The sequence below is a fragment of the Lepisma saccharinum genome, chromosome 25, assembly GCF_977018435.1.
Source record: "Lepisma saccharinum chromosome 25, izLepSacc3.1, whole genome shotgun sequence".
NCBI classification, from domain to species: domain Eukaryota; kingdom Metazoa; phylum Arthropoda; class Insecta; order Zygentoma; family Lepismatidae; genus Lepisma; species Lepisma saccharinum.
In genome coordinates, this window is record NC_139253.1 from 44,235,372 (window position 1) to 44,256,331 (window position 20,960).

Consider the following 20,960-nt stretch of genomic DNA (forward strand, 5'->3'; position numbering starts at 1 on the left):
TACTGACTATTGATATAACTTTCTACACTCACTCACACACATATGCGTGCGCACATAGGTGTGGCAGTTCACAGAACACAAACTTTCCCCTTGCTTTCTCTCTCTTTCTCTCCTCTCCCTCAAAGTATAGATCAGTCGGCAGGCGCAATTCCAAAATGACTGACTGCAAGTATCTTAGTGTACGATGGATGTATCTTAGTGTACGATGGGTCGCTAGGTGCTTGGGCTTGTCTAGTGATTGTTTCCTGAAGAATGGGTCCAGAAAAATGATAATGTATCAAAGAGGAAATAATGTAGCGTGTATACAGCCTACGGTTCGCACAAGGAAAATACAAAGGATGTCGACATCTCCCAGACTGGGTCGCGTGTACACTAAAATACATAAGAAGATAATGCACAGCATTGACATTACATCTATTCTATTTGTGATATTAAATGACCAATAATTAATTGATAATATTTAGATTAAGTTTTGACGGGAATGCTTATGAAATTACATTCTTTGTATATGTGTGTGTGTGTGTGCCCTTCCGCAAAAACCAACTACAGTACATACATTGTTTTTCGTTTTATTGTTTCCATCATATTCGTGAACAGAAGTAATGAAAGGTTGTAGCTAACGTAAATGACCAGATTTTTAAAGCAATAAAAGGATACATTTTTCATATTTTTCTAACGAAAAAACGGGACGGCAAAATATACACATTTTAATATAAAAATGGTTTGTCATAAATACGTATATGTTCTGAAAACTAATTAAGTAAATACTGTCTAAATAGCTTTAAAAATATGCATTGCGGAATGTCATTCATTGATATTTTCAATACATACTTCTTTTCAAATAACATTTTGTATAAGAATACACACATGTAATTAAAGTTCACCTTATTAATCAACAAAGTGAGATGACACACTGTTGACATTGAAATGTGAAATATTTTTTACGAAACAATTGCTAGGTAGGCCTAATGCTTTTTCCAGCGTACATTTTCCCTATATTTCTGGCGTTTCTATGCCATATTTCATGTAGAGAAGGTGTACTGCTGTTACAGTAATTCTATGCAGATAAGCAAGCCATTGTCAGAAAAAAGGGACATTTTGGCGTCCCTTTTACGTTAAAAAAAAGTCGGGACAGAGACTAAAAAAAGGGACCGTCTCGGCTAATACGGGTCTGATCACTTCTTCTTCTTTTATTTGTTAAAGTTGTGAATATATAAATAAATAATATTACAGCATCCCATGGCTTTGAGCGGCTATTCTTCGTGTGGAAATCATCGATTGACAGAATACTAATGGGAACAGACACGGGATGAAAGTCTACTAGGCGTCATCATCAACGCAATGAGAGATAGGTGTTTGATAGTTAACCTTGAGAGTACCTCCAGTCTCACGTAATATATTAATATGCCTTTGAGTGTTTAAATTAACCGACGAAACGCGTCAGCAAATAAAACGTAATATTCTATGACGGAAACAAAGAAGAGAAAAACAAGCTTGTTTAACTTCCGACATGGGGATGACGGCATAATGTGCACGGTCTATCAAAATGCATTCAATCAGGTGTCTTCCAAATCGTGCTCATTTCAGCCTTGATTGCAGATTGGATTTTGAAGCAGTGTTGCCATAACCAGCGAGCATAGTTTCACTTCCCTAAGTACATTTCCCATTTCGTACAATCTTCTCCTTCCTATCCGAAAAATTTAAAATCGCAATCACATTATTATTTTTGTTTCCATTGTCCCATAGAAAACAACAGTTTATTAAAGTACTATGATTGATTGAATGATTGAAAAAAAAAGGTTTATTTATTTGAAGAAATTTCCAGTACAGCAGAAGCCATTTTAAACTGGAAAGAAAGAATACTAAAACAGTAGAGGAAATAGCATTTCTCATGCAATTTGTTTTATAGGTTGGTGATTAAAGAGGATTCATCGATTGGTTGATTGAATTAGATTATTTCACGTCGCTTTTCTGCCACTTTCGGCTAGTAATACGATGACATGAATGAAGGGACCGTCACAAACACATATGTACGACACAACATAATTCCTACAGAGAGGGAATGCAAGAATGCAGTCCAGGGTGTACTGCGTTATAAATTATGAATAAGAGTTGAAGATATTTATTTCGATCTATATGTTAAACTGTTTCAATAGCCTATAGAACAAAGAACGTTGATGGAATATTAAGTTGTACATTTTTGCGAAAAATATATACAAATTACGGAAATTGTATTTTGGATATATTAAAATGCCCTACAATGTTTATATTTTTCATAAAATTTCTCCTTTTCCCCTTTTCACCTATACCTGAATTTATTTCCCTTCGCCTAGGGAAATTTTCCCTTATGTGGCAACACTATTTTGAAAGCATCTACTTTGGTCCTGCGTCGACGCTGTGTCCCCATCAACGACAGTCACGCCCCTTTGACGTCAGGAATAGATTTCGCGACATGCGCTGTACCTCGTCTCATCACGCATGCGTGACTACTTCTGCCGGAGTTTCACTGGCTGTCTCCCGGAGTTTGCGCTCCGTTCCATCTTCCAAACAGTGTTGCCAAGATGGCCCTTTTGGGGCCAGAACTGCCCCTTTTGAGTACGTACTCAGCCCCAAAATTCAGCAAAAGCCCCGAGGGGCATTTTAGCCCTACAGAGAGAAATCTTGCTACAAATCTAGCCCTTTCAATAATGAAATTTTTTTTGGTATTTCAGTAAACTGCAAAGAAGAATTCACTTAACCGACCCTCCTCTGCACCTGCAAGCTCGTCCTGCGACCCCTCCTGGGGAGCAGGTAGCAAGTGTACATTGTCACTTTATCCCCTTGTTTCTGGTTTTATATGCTGTGTAGCCAGAGGCGAATTACGGATAACGTCGATTCCAGAAAATGCGAATCTTCGTTCAGTTGCATTGCGTCTGGTCCTTGAAAGTTCACAGAAGTGCGGTGCGGAATCGACGAATCGTTCGTAACAGTGAGGCTCACCCAGAGACTAGTTCGTGCGTGCGGCCGTGTGTGTGTGTGTGTGAGTGTACGTGTGCATATATATGAAGGAGGAATATGCCGAAAATGTGTAATGCTTTGTGTAATCTACTGCACCACAATTTAAGGGGGAAATAAATTATTTAAGTTAAGAAAATTTAATTTGGTTGAGCGTATGCCCCTCATCTTGACAGTTGATTAGTTGTGGTTCTTGAGTTTCAGAAATTTTGCACCAAAACACCCAAGAATTAAGAACCAGGTTTTTTTTCAGTGCGCAGCCGCACCTTTGTAAATCTAGCCCCTTGGATGTGAATTTTAGCTCCATTTTGGGTGCGATTTAGCCCGTTTTTCTCTCGTGCTGTTGGCAACACTGCTTCCAAAATCCAAATGAACTGATTGGATGTGGAGAGTGGAGGGGATGGAAGATGGGGAACTCTGCCACACTGGTAAAAGTAAAATTTATAAAATATAAAGAAAAAGGGGAATGAAAGTTGAGTATCCCAAAGTTTACGGATATGAAAATTAGGTAGAGAATTGTGGGCGTACCCAGAAAGTTTTTAAAGGGGGGGGGGGTAGGAACTCCTTTATGTGTAGGAAAAATAACCGACATAACTATATTCAGTGATTTAACCACACAGCCCTAACACCCCCAAAAATATCCTCAACACATCACTAATATTTTTCGTAATGGCTCAATTTATGGTCATTCTGGCTCTAAATATACCCTTGCACACCCTAAATATGACCTTATGCTCCCCAAATGGAAAATTCTGGACAACCCTTTATTATATGGACCTGTTTTATTCAATAAAAATATATCTAAATGTGGGAGGAGTCTGACTTCTATAACTTCATAACCCCGATGTATACAATTCTAACAATGATTGAAACATTTTTAGGTTCAAATTTCATTTATGAACCTATCAAAGATTTTAGAGACACATCCACTCATTGTAAGATATATATAGGTGCTCACTTTCAGATATTCCTTATTACAACTGATTCCTTATATTGATCAATTCAAATTTTATATGTTCATAATTGCGAAGCCACATATCACTACAACTACAAAGAAAGAAACATAAATCCTACATTGCATATTTCTATTCACTTTATGTATTAGAGCTTTTGCACAAATATAAACAAATCATAAATATAACATGCATAACACCATTAAGCCTTGTTTCCATGATTATGAAAAGCTAAATATGCTGACCAAGGCAGTAATTTATTTTATTAAAAACATAAACTAAACGTAACGTTTCAACCTTCTAGCAAGGTCTTCTTCAGACTCTGTATCAAGTACAAAATACTTTTGTACTTGATACAGTGTCTGAAGAAGACCTTGCTAGAAGGTTGAAACGTTACGTTTAGTTTATGTTTTCAATAAAATAAATTATTGCCTTGGTCAGCATATTTAGTTTCTCATAACATGCATGTAGTCTTATAATTAAAGGAGTGGGAATAAGAAGCAACAGCAAAAATATATATCGAATTTCCCTCTTCCCTTAAAATTCGGTTCAAATTTCTATGCAAGAGGGACATTTTCCTTCATGTGGCAACACTGATTTTTAGATGTTCTCCCTTATCTGTTATTTTGGAACCCTCCTCCATAATTCGCGGAGACAACTGCCTGCTGGAGACATTGACCCTTGTCCTCCACCGATTCTGTCCTTCAGTATGGGGACTACTACCATATTTTCCTTCCTTATCAACTTGCGTATCTTTAGGGGAAAGACGCCGCTAATGGGGGGGATGCCTTGGTCGACCCCAAAGAACCTTCGAAGGCAGGAAATCTGAGACAATAGGAACGGTCCTCGGCGGCTACCTATAGCTTTTCAGCATGTTTTATTATTTATTGAGCAGGCAATATTGTAAAACTTCTTGCAATATGTTAGTACCAGATTTCCTTCTTGCTGTCTTCAAATAGACATTGCCGACGCCCAAACCGTGCCAAATGACAGGAAATGCAGGCAGGTCTCTTCTGGGGATTCAGACAATGGATCCTCTGGCTCCAGCGTTTTCACTTGTTGGCTACCGTTAATTCCATTGCCTGCGCTGTGTTTGAATTATTGAAAGGGGAGATATGAACGTCAGACTTGGGGACGAAGAAGTCATATCGGAAGGGGGTGGGGAGGGGAAGGAAAAGCAAGGATAAGACTATCAACACGGACGGCAGGCAGCTATTACAAATGTGCGAAGCGATGAACCTAGACATATTAAATGGGAAATATTTTGGAGATCGGAAGGGGGAGTATACATTTGTAGATCAATCGGGGAAAAGTGTCATTGATTATGTGTTCCAGGGAAATAATAGGGGAGCTGAGGGACTTCTTCTATGTAGGAGACAGAATAGATTCGCACCACTTCCCAATCATATTGTCACTGAGATCAGAACTACATGAGGTGAGCCTGGGAGGACAGAAAGCACAGAAAAGGGGAAAAGAGGTACAAACTTGAAAAACGGAAATTGTATTTTGGATATATTAAAATGCCCTACAATGTTTATATTTTTCATAAAATTTCTCCTTTTCCCCTTTTCACCTATACCTGAATTTATTTCCCTTCGCCTAGGGAAATTTTCCCTTATGTGGCAACACTATTTTGAAAGCATCTACTTTGGTCCTGCGTCGACGCTGTGTCCCCATCAACGACAGTCACGCCCCTTTGACGTCAGGAATAGATTTCGCGACATGCGCTGTACCTCGTCTCATCACGCATGCGTGACTACTTCTGCCGGAGTTTCACTGGCTGTCTCCCGGAGTTTGCGCTCCGTTCCATCTTCCAAACAGTGTTGCCAAGATGGCCCTTTTGGGGCCAGAACTGCCCCTTTTGAGTACGTACTCAGCCCCAAAATTCAGCAAAAGCCCCGAGGGGCATTTTAGCCCTACAGAGAGAAATCTTGCTACAAATCTAGCCCTTTCAATAATGAAATTTTTTTTGGTATTTCAGTAAACTGCAAAGAAGAATTCACTTAACCGACCCTCCTCTGCACCTGCAAGCTCGTCCTGCGACCCCTCCTGGGGAGCAGGTAGCAAGTGTACATTGTCACTTTATCCCCTTGTTTCTGGTTTTATATGCTGTGTAGCCAGAGGCGAATTACGGATAACGTCGATTCCAGAAAATGCGAATCTTCGTTCAGTTGCATTGCGTCTGGTCCTTGAAAGTTCACAGAAGTGCGGTGCGGAATCGACGAATCGTTCGTAACAGTGAGGCTCACCCAGAGACTAGTTCGTGCGTGCGGCCGTGTGTGTGTGTGTGTGAGTGTACGTGTGCATATATATGAAGGAGGAATATGCCGAAAATGTGTAATGCTTTGTGTAATCTACTGCACCACAATTTAAGGGGGAAATAAATTATTTAAGTTAAGAAAATTTAATTTGGTTGAGCGTATGCCCCTCATCTTGACAGTTGATTAGTTGTGGTTCTTGAGTTTCAGAAATTTTGCACCAAAACACCCAAGAATTAAGAACCAGGTTTTTTTTCAGTGCGCAGCCGCACCTTTGTAAATCTAGCCCCTTGGATGTGAATTTTAGCTCCATTTTGGGTGCGATTTAGCCCGTTTTTCTCTCGTGCTGTTGGCAACACTGCTTCCAAAATCCAAATGAACTGATTGGATGTGGAGAGTGGAGGGGATGGAAGATGGGGAACTCTGCCACACTGGTAAAAGTAAAATTTATAAAATATAAAGAAAAAGGGGAATGAAAGTTGAGTATCCCAAAGTTTACGGATATGAAAATTAGGTAGAGAATTGTGGGCGTACCCAGAAAGTTTTTAAAGGGGGGGGGGTAGGAACTCCTTTATGTGTAGGAAAAATAACCGACATAACTATATTCAGTGATTTAACCACACAGCCCTAACACCCCCAAAAATATCCTCAACACATCACTAATATTTTTCGTAATGGCTCAATTTATGGTCATTCTGGCTCTAAATATACCCTTGCACACCCTAAATATGACCTTATGCTCCCCAAATGGAAAATTCTGGACAACCCTTTATTATATGGACCTGTTTTATTCAATAAAAATATATCTAAATGTGGGAGGAGTCTGACTTCTATAACTTCATAACCCCGATGTATACAATTCTAACAATGATTGAAACATTTTTAGGTTCAAATTTCATTTATGAACCTATCAAAGATTTTAGAGACACATCCACTCATTGTAAGATATATATAGGTGCTCACTTTCAGATATTCCTTATTACAACTGATTCCTTATATTGATCAATTCAAATTTTATATGTTCATAATTGCGAAGCCACATATCACTACAACTACAAAGAAAGAAACATAAATCCTACATTGCATATTTCTATTCACTTTATGTATTAGAGCTTTTGCACAAATATAAACAAATCATAAATATAACATGCATAACACCATTAAGCCTTGTTTCCATGATTATGAAAAGCTAAATATGCTGACCAAGGCAGTAATTTATTTTATTAAAAACATAAACTAAACGTAACGTTTCAACCTTCTAGCAAGGTCTTCTTCAGACTCTGTATCAAGTACAAAATACTTTTGTACTTGATACAGTGTCTGAAGAAGACCTTGCTAGAAGGTTGAAACGTTACGTTTAGTTTATGTTTTCAATAAAATAAATTATTGCCTTGGTCAGCATATTTAGTTTCTCATAACATGCATGTAGTCTTATAATTAAAGGAGTGGGAATAAGAAGCAACAGCAAAAATATATATCGAATTTCCCTCTTCCCTTAAAATTCGGTTCAAATTTCTATGCAAGAGGGACATTTTCCTTCATGTGGCAACACTGATTTTTAGATGTTCTCCCTTATCTGTTATTTTGGAACCCTCCTCCATAATTCGCGGAGACAACTGCCTGCTGGAGACATTGACCCTTGTCCTCCACCGATTCTGTCCTTCAGTATGGGGACTACTACCATATTTTCCTTCCTTATCAACTTGCGTATCTTTAGGGGAAAGACGCCGCTAATGGGGGGGATGCCTTGGTCGACCCCAAAGAACCTTCGAAGGCAGGAAATCTGAGACAATAGGAACGGTCCTCGGCGGCTACCTATAGCTTTTCAGCATGTTTTATTATTTATTGAGCAGGCAATATTGTAAAACTTCTTGCAATATGTTAGTACCAGATTTCCTTCTTGCTGTCTTCAAATAGACATTGCCGACGCCCAAACCGTGCCAAATGACAGGAAATGCAGGCAGGTCTCTTCTGGGGATTCAGACAATGGATCCTCTGGCTCCAGCGTTTTCACTTGTTGGCTACCGTTAATTCCATTGCCTGCGCTGTGTTTGAATTATTGAAAGGGGAGATATGAACGTCAGACTTGGGGACGAAGAAGTCATATCGGAAGGGGGTGGGGAGGGGAAGGAAAAGCAAGGATAAGACTATCAACACGGACGGCAGGCAGCTATTACAAATGTGCGAAGCGATGAACCTAGACATATTAAATGGGAAATATTTTGGAGATCGGAAGGGGGAGTATACATTTGTAGATCAATCGGGGAAAAGTGTCATTGATTATGTGTTCCAGGGAAATAATAGGGGAGCTGAGGGACTTCTTCTATGTAGGAGACAGAATAGATTCGCACCACTTCCCAATCATATTGTCACTGAGATCAGAACTACATGAGGTGAGCCTGGGAGGACAGAAAGCACAGAAAAGGGGAAAAGAGGTACAAACTTGAAAAATTCCGAAATTTAAATGGAACGAGGCGGAAAGGGAAAGGATGGGAGAAATCATGGGGGACGGGTGGCATGATGGCAGAGCAAATAGAGAGAGAAATGGAAAATGGGGAGGTGGAAAGAGCCGTAGACTTGCTGCAGCACACTATAACTAGAGCAGGAAGGCATATGCGAGTGCACAAAATAAAACAACCAACGAGAAGAGGGTGGTACAATCGAAATAGTGAAAATAAAAGACAGCTGTATGTAGAACTCAGAAGAAAATATAAACAAATCATACAACAGGCGAAGCAGGATTGGAAAATAAAAAGTACGGAGATGCCAGAAGTAGCAATGGAGAGAAAATACAGTAGAGCGATATGGGGGATGATAAAGAAGCTAAGGGGAAGTAAAGGGACCAACAGTACTATAGAGCCAAAAACATGGGATATATATTTTGCAGAACTATACAAAATACCGGAGGAGGAAGGGGGAAACAATGGCGTACATGGAATTTTCCAACCAATCCTGGGGACACATATTCCTGTCCTAGACAATGAAACAACAGAGACGGATGTCGGACAAGCAATACAAAACTTGAAAAGCGGGAAGGCTGTAGGGGCGGATGGAATTTTGGGCGAAATGGTAAAAACAGGACTACAAAGGTCCAATATGGTGGGAGTAGCTACACGTTTATTTAATAGTATGTACGTACAACAGGGGATTACTCCCCGAGTGCTGGAGCCAGTCTATCATCTGTTCCATTTACAAAGGAAAGGGGGATATGGACAATCCCAACAACTATAGGGGGTCTCGTTGCTTCCTGTATTAAGTAAAATCTACACGAGCATACTGTACTGGAAAATTAAAAAAATGGAATGACATATTCGACAAAGTAACGCCATTACAAACCGGATTTAGAGATAAAAGCACCACGTTGGACAATATATTTACACTCCAAACATTGATGGAAGAAAAACTGAAGAAAAAGAGAGGGAAGCTATATACCTGTTTTGTCGACTTCCAAAAGGCATTCGATACTGTAAATAGGAAAAAACTTTGGGACAAACTGTGGGAAATGGGAATGTGGGCCATGATGATAAACGCAATAAAGGCAATATATTCAAAGGTCGAATTCTGTGTACGGTGTCAAGTGGATACCGTGACAGAGGAACGAAAATCTGAAGCTGTGGTAAAGCAAGGATGTGTTCTGTCACCCCTGCTCTTCACTCTCTATATAAATGATATAGTGGCGCATATAGAGGGTGAACAAGCCGACACCCCCAAGGTCGGGACGACAAGGGTACCGGCGCTCCTGTTCGCAGATGATGTGGTTCTGATCTCAGAGACAAATGCCGGCCTACAATGGGCTCTGGACGGGCTGGAAAGATACAGCAGATAATCCAAACTGCAAGTAAATCTCACAAAAAAAAATATATGGTATTCAAGAACGGATATGTACATGGGAAAGACGAAAGGTGGACTTTCAGAGGGCAAGAATTAGAAAGGGTAAAAATACGTAATATAATACTTGGATTTAGTTCTCAATATGGCAGGGACATGGAGAAGACACATGCAAACGGTACAACGAAAGGCTTGGGCAATAACAAACGAAATAATGAGGACAGTATGGAAATTGGAGAAATACGATATACATTTTGTGGAAAAACTGTATCGTACATTATTAATAGGGTCAGTAGGGTACGGGAGGGAGATATGGGGAGCAAAGGGGGCGATCCACTAAACAGAATCCAATGCACATTTTACAAGAGGGCTTTGCATATCAGCATGGGCACTGCAAACTGAGGCGTACTACGGGACTTAGACTGGTAAGGGAGAATACGTGGGGTATGTTGAGAAGGATAAATACTGGGCGACATTAATATCAAGAAGGGAGAATTCGGTAAAAGGGCAAGCGCTGATGCAACAGGTACAAGGGGAGGAAATGGGAACATGGGCGAAAGAGATCAGAGGTAAACTATACGAAATTGGACTGGGATGGATCTGGGAGGGGGAACACGTCGACCAGGGGACATTGCAATTAGTGAAACAAAGATTAGAGGATATAGATAGGCAGGAAATAATAGCGGAATGTGAAACTAAGAGATCGCTCGAACTCCAAAGAAGGGGACCGCGGGAATGGGGACAAGTAGCGTACATCAAGAAGGTGAGCATGGTGGCAAGAAAGGGGTTGGCATGGATGAGGCTGGGGGATGGAGGCACAATACAGTAAAAAATGAGGAAGGAAGATATAAAAGCCTATGATGCAATGGTGATGATGGGACAGAACATTTATTCTTATGTCAGGACACGCGCGTTCTGCAGGAGAAGAAGCTACGCAACATAAGCTTGGAAAGAGTGTTCGAATCAATTGTAGTGCAAAGGAACATGGAACTATTGGAAAAAGTGGGGGTATATTTACAAACAGTTGGGGGGGAAAGAAGTGTTGCACAGAGACGGGATAAGGAAAAGGAATAAGTGTTAGTTTAAGTGAGAACAGTTAAAACGACCAGAACTGCTATGTTAACACCTATACGGAATGTAATGGAAAGTGTAGTCTGTAAGGAAAATCATAGTTGTGTAATAAGAATGGATGTAATTGCGCACAGCCGATGGCTCGCACGTGAGACGAGCAATAAATACTATTGACAGGGAGGGAGGTTTACAGCAACACAGTATATGGCAAAACAGGACAAGAAACCTCACTGACCCATATGTATTCCATTAACTTCGATCTTATTTATTAAAAAAATATTTATTTATTTATTTAAAGACATGACACTACAGGCAAATGCCCATAACACATATGATAATATGTATTAAAGTAATATAAAAATTAATATGTAAAAGGAATAGAAAGTAGCAACCTGACAAGTGAGATTAAATCTTACACAGGATATGACGAGAATAGTAACAGAAAAACAAAACAACCAAGGAAAAAATATGAGCCGCGCATTAAATATAAATAATGAGGTATAGAAATAATGATAGTAAGTAGCAAAAATTGGTCCTTAGCATTAATTCTTTCACCTGAACAAAACAGTACATAGAAAATGACTGAACTGCTAAATAACGTCAAATCTTGTTTTGCTAATAAGTTTTGATGTAGCCTATATTTTTTCTATCATATAGGGATTGTGTGGAAGTGTTTTTTAGGGTGTCATAAGGAGTATACTTGAGGTAAACGCCGTCTTTTTTCAGTTTCAGGAATCGAAGGAACTTGTTTTGTACATTCTCAATTCTGTTGGTTTCATTTAGGTTTTGTGGAGATCAGACGATAGACGCGTATTCCAATTTCGGCCTTACGTAGATTTTGTACAGCATTTGGAACGTTTCTGTCTTCTTGGAAGTCGTTTCCCATTCTCATTATAAACCCAAGGTTTCTGTACCCTTCTGCCACAATGCGGTCAATGTGCCTTCGGTCTTATGTGCTTCAAATGGGTATTTCTTTCCTGTTTTTGCTTTTTAGTAGAACCTAGGTATAATCATAATTCCCAGTTTGCTTTAACACTCACACATATATACTTGGGAATATAATTAAGGTTGCCAGTGATGTAGGAACTTTTGATTTGGAGGAGTACAACGTGAATAATTGAAGTGAGAAGTGAGAAAATGCATGACTACATTCAAGAAAGTTTTTAACAGGTTTTGCAAACATGTACAATTCAGAAACAGATGAGCTCTAGGCGATTTGCGCTGATTAAACATTTTCTGCTGTAGCATAATAGGTTGACGGTGTTGTTGATACTTTCGATAGGGCCTATCTCCGTGGCGAGGTGGTTACCACACCGCACTTCGACGCCAGGGGTCAAGGTTCTTTGTGAATGTCCCTTCATCAATTTTCTTCATATCGTCACTCATCCTCATCGTCGCGGTTAGCCAAAAGTGGCCGAAAAGTGATGCTAATTAAGAAAATTCAAATCTAATCATTGATACTTTTGGATAGGAAGATCGTGTAGGCAAAATAAACTTTTTGTGTACCGTACTCCAAGTTCCTTGTGGAAAAGGTGTGAGCATTAGAGTGATAATTATACGATTGGGGGGGGGGGGGGGGAAGGGCAGTTTCCCCCAAATATTTTTACTTAGAAATTTTATGTAGATTGATCTCATATCGTCGTTATTCATCAATATTGCCTTTCAAACTGATGCATCGATAAGAAGGTTCCGAACAATGAAGCACCATTATTTCTTACACTGGAAATTTAATCCAGGTTTTGGCCTCCTCCCCGTCTAGTCAGAGGGTGTGCGCATTGCTATTAATTAATTAATTTATTTGCCTCTTATTTTTTGTGGCGGAGATTAAGGCTCGTGCCTTTTCTCACACTCAACTACATACAGAAAGTTCATAATATAATACACATTCATAATTTGATTCATATGTAAACATTGAAAATAACGAACACACATATATTACCTTTCACATCAAACCAACCGCAGTAAAAATTGTAACTCAAAGAAATATATAAAACATTTACATGTACACACACTCATACATAGGTCTATATACATAACAGGCCACAACAAATGTTTATTAAACTTGATAAAAATAATCGAACCAGGAACAAGAATTTATAGCATCACTCCATATAAAACTTTCTCTTAATCTTTGCTTGAAGATCCTATTGAATTTGATCCCGGTGGAGGCACATTGCACAGTAGTTCGGATCCCACTTTAAACCGTAGGTCCAGTCCCGATTAGCCATACTGTCCATAACGTGAACTTAAAACACCAACTCAAACCAAACCTATTGAATTTGATATTCTTATTTCATGTAAGAGCCCATTCCAGTCCCTGACCACCGATACAGTAAAATAGTTAGAGTGAGATTATTTCCGTAACAGCTCTGGCCGTTTTGCGCTTGCACCTTCACGTTTCAATCTGAAACGTGAAGAAAATTTGTATCTCATTCTCATCTGATGTCATATTTTCTTATCAATGAGATGCATAGTGCTTACCATCGCCTAAAATTGACTGCCAAGTCGAAAGACAGGCTGAAAAAAAAATAGGAACTGTTATTTATCGAAAGATGGTGGAGTTTCTCTCTCCCCCCACCCTTTTCTGGTTACATATTTTCGTTTCGCTCTTGGGTTTAGACAAAGCACCTAGACATCGGTGGACAAGAAAGCTACTTTCCTATACATAGTGAGTTACACAATATGTTCCCTTCCACAAAAAGTAGCTATGTATTTTCATTCGATTGTTTTTTCTGTAGACTCTTTTTTTTTACAATTTATTTCGAAAGTTACGAAGAGCTCTCTTACATATTTACATATTCTACAATAATTTGCGATGTGAAAAGTAATTAATAGTTGACAAAATTGGTTTCTTAAGTAGGTGCACGTTGCTGTGCTATTTTGAGTTTATAAATTTGCTACAAATTTTAATTTGAACAACTTGTCTTTAAAATTACGTTGAATAGCTATGTTCAAATAATATAAATATCTAGCAGAATTCTTGAAATTGCTTGGATACTCTATTATTCTTACATATTCTATGATAGTACATATCCTTTTGATAATACATACTTACTTATTTACATACATATTTTATCAATTTATGTACATATTTTGTACTTTGATATTACATAAAAATCCGGTGTCTATTGACAACTATAGTATTAATTTCATTACGATGTTGGTTAGAAGGTAACTGTTTCATGAGAAACTTTCGAGGGCCCGGTACCGTGCCGCGGTCCGGCGGTTGAGAATCACTGGCCTAAGGGATACGAGTAGGAATTCGAAAGCAAACGCTAAGCTGACACTGACTGGAAATGGCCACCGTCAATCCTGGAGGGACGATGCCAAGAGCAGGGGCCCCTCGGCGGCGGAGGTGATTACAATACACAGACGTAACACGAGTGACAGTTCGAAATCGAGAAAGGAGGCAAATAACAGGTCCTTTGTGGAGCAGATCCAGGCATCATGACCCTCGCATTCGCTACCTTGGCTGCCTCCCAACAGGTTCCCCGCTCATGCACCTTCCGTTTCAACAGCCTCCTTTGTTTACATTCCCACTTGTCGATTTCGCGCCTTTCACGTCGTCTCCTTTGGCACCGCAACAATAAATCCGAACACAGGAAGGAAGCGGCTCCCAACCTGTTGCTGACAGGCAGGTGGCAAGAGCGACATCCAGCGGAAGTAAATATACGGAGATTTGGCAACGTAGCACTAATCCGCATCGTTTCCAACTGAGGATTATAAACGAAAAAAACGCCAAGCATAAAGCTGAAATGCGTATTTTCTTTTAATGCTGTTTTGTGTCATGTTTCTACCTCTCTAGGATAATCGCGACGATGAGGCTGAATGTTGAAACAGCCAGGATTCGAACCCAGGTTATCGTTAAAGCAAAACATATGTGAAACTGATGGTTTAAAAATTACAGAGCCGCCACCTAGGTGGCTGAGATTTTTGAGTGGTCGACTCACGAAAGTTACAGGTTCGAGTCATGGCTTGTGAATGGCAGCTATTTCACTGCAATGATCTATGTGACCACTTGACTACAGGGCTCAGGTACAACCAACGCCTATAGCTCAGGCTTAGGCACACGTTGGTATTATAGAGAGAAGTAAAAGCTAAGATTGTAGGCAAGACATATACCATGAAAATTTGTGCTTCTAATCAGCGCTTGAAATGGAAAAAAGTTAACTGGGGTTTGTCGAGCCTTGAATTACCACCCCGATGGCGCAGTGGTAGCGTTGTCGCCTTGTAATCAAGGGGTCCCGGGTTCGATACCCGGTGGATCCCACTTTATTAAACTGCAGGTCCAGTCCCGATTAGCTTTTCTGTGCATAAAGTGGACTTAAAACACCAACTCTATCAATCAATCAAACCTTGGAATTAGCTGGCTGCAAGAAGACAGCTCGGAGGATGCTTTGCGAAAAGTTTCCTAGCTGGTGGATACCACCCCTGCAACCCCCCCTCACTTCGAAACCAGGATCACATGATTACAACCGCCAGCCTGCCTGGTGCTTAGCGAATCCACGGAAGTCCTGGGTACTTGGAATCCTCGGTAAAGTACAAGCATTTCGTTATATTCGTTCCTTCTTACTTTTATCGATTCGCTATTCATCTTCATCGTTACGATGTACATAGATAAGTAGAAGAAGAAGTTCAACACAAAATAATAAAATACAAATTAAAGGCCCAAGAATTGACAACTTTTACTACGAGACTTCCTTGTCACATGGCGAAATAAAGTTAGTACCTCCTTTGTCTTGCATGAGCCACTAGAGAGTGATCACATAAACAAAATTAGAGCTGAACTAGTGGTAGGTTGCATCACCCCTGAGATAGACCTCCCGATGGCGCAGTGGTAACGTCACCGCCTTGTAATCAAGATGTCCCGGGTTCGATAACCGGTGCAGGAACACGGTTGCTCGGAATAGGCTGATAGGGTTGGACTTTTAACGAACCACTGTGCAATGTGTCTCTTCCGGGAATCGGAACCAGCACCTCGTGATTACAGGACGACGACAGCGTTACCATTATGCCATCGAGGAAGCCTGAAAATGAATGACAGCATAGATTGTAACCAAATTTATATTTTCAGCTGTTATTCGTCTTTTATCACCAACAAAAACTGCACATAAGCAATGTTATTGTGAAACAGGTACTGTTTCCGCAGTGGCGTGCATACAAGATAAGCTACCGAAGCACTGCTTCGGTATGCAATAATGTAAGAATATATTATGTCATTATAATCACACGATTATTCAGTAATATCCGTTCCATTTCTTCGCTACACATAGAACAAATACCAGTCCTGCATTCCTGCACTGAGAAGCTGAAGCGATCTCCCTCTAGCATCGGTTCAGCAGTGGCAGACAGTTGCGCGCAGCTCAAGGTCACTCGTATTGTTTTCGGTTTTTCTCAGTTTACGGGTTTGGTTTTCCGAATGTATATAAAAGTGTGTAAAGGTACTAGTTAGTATGTAGTAATTTAGAGGAGCTTTTGTCCAAGCCGTTTTCTGCCCGTTCTGTCTCAGAAAAAAATGATATAATTATAAATGGACGGCCAACACCAGAACTATCGAACTTGGTTCAAAAGACCAGTAAATTCACTAGACATTATAAGTGTAATATACATACCAAATGTGATTGGTTAGCCGGTACCGCTGAGCTAAATGCGGTGTTTTGCGAAGATGGGGATGAGTGATGATATGATGAAATTGATGAATGGACACTCACAAACATCCATGCCTAGACCAGAATTCGAACCCTGGACCCTTGGCGTCGTAGCACGATGTGCTAACCACTCCGCCACGGGAGCCGGTTATTAAATTACATGTTATGTCATCACAGAATCTAGTTTTTTTTTCCACGCAAAAACTAGTATAAAATAACGAGAAATTTCGAATTTTGCATAATTCCCAGGATACTTAGACTCCCGGAAAGTGTCGAGAGGAATTTTTGCGGAGCCCTTGAAAGACTAAAATGCCGCAAAGCAGTGGAGGGCTTTTTTTTTTATCAAGGCAAGCCTGCTCCTTGATGTACTATTGTTTATTTAAAAATGATACATTCAGTGCTTCGGCTATCTAAATGGTCACCGCACGCCACTGCTGTTTCGTTTTGTTTTACTGTTTTATTATTGTTGTTTCTGTCCGGTTGAAAATGGTCTATGCTGTACTGAAAAATTCCAATAAATAAATAAATGATGTAATAAAAACTGTGCCTGGCAGAAAAGGAGATGGGCCATCCCCACCTACTCTGTTTACAAAAACATCAACGAATCTAAACTTGAGGAAAACTCAGAGGGGACTCTAATATTTAAACAGAGCAGTTGGCAACCCTGTTTTGTTATGCCCCAGATTCTGGCCACAGAAGCTTCATGGTCTCTCTCAGGCCCTCCACTTCCCCCTGCGAGCGCTTTCAACCGTGGAAGCAGCCAGGGGGAACGAGGGGAAGGGAGAGTGGGAGGCTAACCCCTGACACCGCGTCTTTTATGTGCTGGACACAACAATGCACAGTTGCAACGTATTTTTACTATTGTCGCAAAGCCAGTGCGTCACTGGTCCACACCCCAGACCAGTAATTCCCTTGTTTATGAGTAAGGCAGGTATACAAAAAAAGGGAGAACGCTGAACCAATTCCTTCACTAAATCGCCATCTCACACATACACACACACACACACACATGTATTGAAAGTAAATGTATCGTCAGAAGAACGCAGAAATGTTCGTGGTTGTACATACAGGTGAAAAAAAAGTCGCCTGTTTATCAAAAACATCTTTTCATGATTTTATATGAAGTATGTAGTTATACCACAAATAAACTAACTTTCACATTATTATTATTGTTGTTTTCATTGTTGAAAGCACTAGCATACGCAAGTTTTTTTTTCGGAGAGAGCTGGAATTATGACGATAGATATTACATGGGTGAAGCATTATACACTATAAAATATTCCGATTTCATTTGAACAATTTTGATTGTCTCAAAATTTCGGGAGGGGCTGTAGCCCGAGTAACAGTGTGTACGCCAATGTTTGAAATTCAGTATATTTCCCTTTGTAGATAAGGTTTAGCATACGGGGGGGGGCAAAAGTGGTGGGGGGACTAATCGTCGCCACTGAATACAAGAGAAACCTAGGATGGACAGAATGACAGATGTACACAAAAATTCTCATATGGTAATAACCATCGCGTATTGATATTCAGAATATTGTGTTTCTAAAGACTGGGGGCAGGCGGTTTCCTTGGCGGGGTGTGGCTTACTCTGCCCCATTATTATTATTATTTGTCGCCACCAATAGACGGGGTGCGCAACACTGTGACGCTGTGTATGTATTCATATGTCCAATATGAAAGGCTTTCAACCTTTTTGTTAATTGTTTGTTCCCTCAACAATTTAATTTAATGATTTATTCTCAAACGGAAGGATGAAAACAAACATTAACATTGAAACTCTTAGAGATTTGAATACTTATATTGTTACCAACAGCATTCAGTAAATGTCTCTGGCTTCAGCTGTGCAGTGCAGTTGGGGATTTGCCGCTAGGCTATCCTAAACGATAGGCTAGGGGCCGCACAAAAATGAGACGCTGAAGGGCCGGAAACGAGAAAGACCATCGACTATGGAAATTCCTTAATATTGTGATATTTGCAAAATAAACAAGATGCTTGCTTTCATGAAATATGGCATACGGTTTGGTGCTAATCGGGACTGAACCTACAGTTTAAAGTGGAATCCGAACCACTATGTGCCTCCACCGGGTATCGAACCCGGGACCCCGTCATTACAAAGCGACGACGCTACCGCTGCGCCATCGGGGAGGCCTATGGTGGAAGGAAGGAGTTTCTAGCGTATAAATAACTTCTTACATCATAACTATATTTTCAGTACTGTATTATAACCGGCAGTGACGTGCCCAAGGGGGGGGGTAGTGGGGGTTATAGCCCCTCCCCTTTGGTCCAGTGTTCCTAAAAAAAGAACGCCAAAGGTAGGAAAATATGACAAAATGAGGACTGACTACCAAGGAAAAGTATACATAACCCCCCCTTTCGAAAATCCTGGGCACGTCACTGATAACCGAAGTGCAAGTCTGTATGTTCGTATGTCCGTGTTCTCCTGTTAGATACTCGTTTAAGTGTATTTTTTATCCAGGTTTAATGAATAATTTTTAATCAGGTGTGTCTATTTTTTAAAGTTTACAAGTGTTATTATTAATGCAGAGCATGCAATTAGTAGAAGTGAAGTACCATGATAACAAAAATGTTAATAATAATAATGTCAGCAGGGCCCTTAACCAACCCTAGGGGCCCAACTTTTATAAATCCCACTTTGTCAAAGTGTCTACATTACATATTATTTAAAAGTGTGGACTGTGTCGACATTGGGCCGGACCCTGTGGCCGAGTGGTTAGCACATCGCGCTGCGACGCCAAGGGTCCCGGGTTCAAATCCCGCTCTGGCTTGGTTGTTTGTGAATGTCCATTCATCAATTTCATCATTTCATCACTCATCCCCATCTTCGCAAATTAGCCAAGAGGCACAAAACGCGAAGTAAAATAAACTAAATCAATCAATCAATGTATCGACATTGAAATCGATATTACTGAAGAGTCGACACTCAGGAAATCGATATCGAAATTACTGTAATTGTTTGTATATATCCAGTATATCCGCTCAGTTAGTCTCTGCGAAGGCATTGGAACGGGTTCATGCAGTTGTGATCTCCACCGAAGAATGTATAGGCCCAAACTTTCTCTGGCGTCTTTCCTAATTAGCATCCTTGCCGTTTGATAGAAACACCATGAAAAGAACGGTAGGTGAATCCCATCCCTATGCGAAAACCTTTCTTTTGTGCCATAGCGGATTCCCCACACCACCAACCACCTCTGCTATTTAACGAAGCACTTGTTCCCTTCCTCCCAAGGGGTACGATGCAGCAGGTGTTAGTGAACTCAGAAGAATCCTGACGGGGGGGGGGGGGGTTGATTTAAGATCGTGTCGCAGGTCAGGGCTGCACCACTGAAAACTTGAGATTGACCAGACCTTTTTCTCCTCCCCAAAAGAACCATTTTTTGTTGTTGTCCCTTGGGGTGGGTTGAAGAAGCAGGCAGAAAAAGATCTGCTGGTTTTTACTTTCGCGATTTATGTAATGTGATAATTGAGGAGGGGTATTGTGGTGCTCCTGCACCTGTACGTCGAGCAAGGAGTGTTTACACTGGATCCCCTTGACAGCATCTGCCAAGGAGGAAGATATATGGTGGTATTTTGAAGCAGAAGAGAAAAAAATTTAAAAGATCAGGTTTCTGCACGTGATGGGGACAGATTGGCGTCTCCAGGGTGAAACGGAGGGTTGTTTGGTGGGGGAGGTGTTTGAAAAAAGGGGCGTGGGAAAAGAGAGGGTGCTCTTCAACGCTGCAGAAATCATGTTGCCAGGTCATCTTGATGTAATGTCACACATTTCACGTTTTGCCCGCCTCAGAGGGACTTCAGTATTGGTCGACCGTAGTTTTCACCAGATGGAAGCAGTTAGCTTCAGAAGTTCGAACAATTATCTGCTACACAGTTGAAATAAATCTTTCCTCTCGGCAGAGTGTATAAGGGTTCTCCAATAACCAGTGGATAGTGTTTTGGTGTTTACGTTTTACAATGTTGTACAAATGACAAACTGCTGTTCTTTAGGCTAGTCGCAGAAATAGATACATAAACTATGAATGGGCGGATATTGGATCCTAATAGATTGGGATAATAAAGATTCGGATAATGGATATTATATTATTCCCAGAATTCGAGATTCGGTATCCATGATTCAGATATCTGGTATGATTGTATTCCTGAGAATTCAAATATTTCGAATTCGAAAACCCATCCCCAATATAGACCCA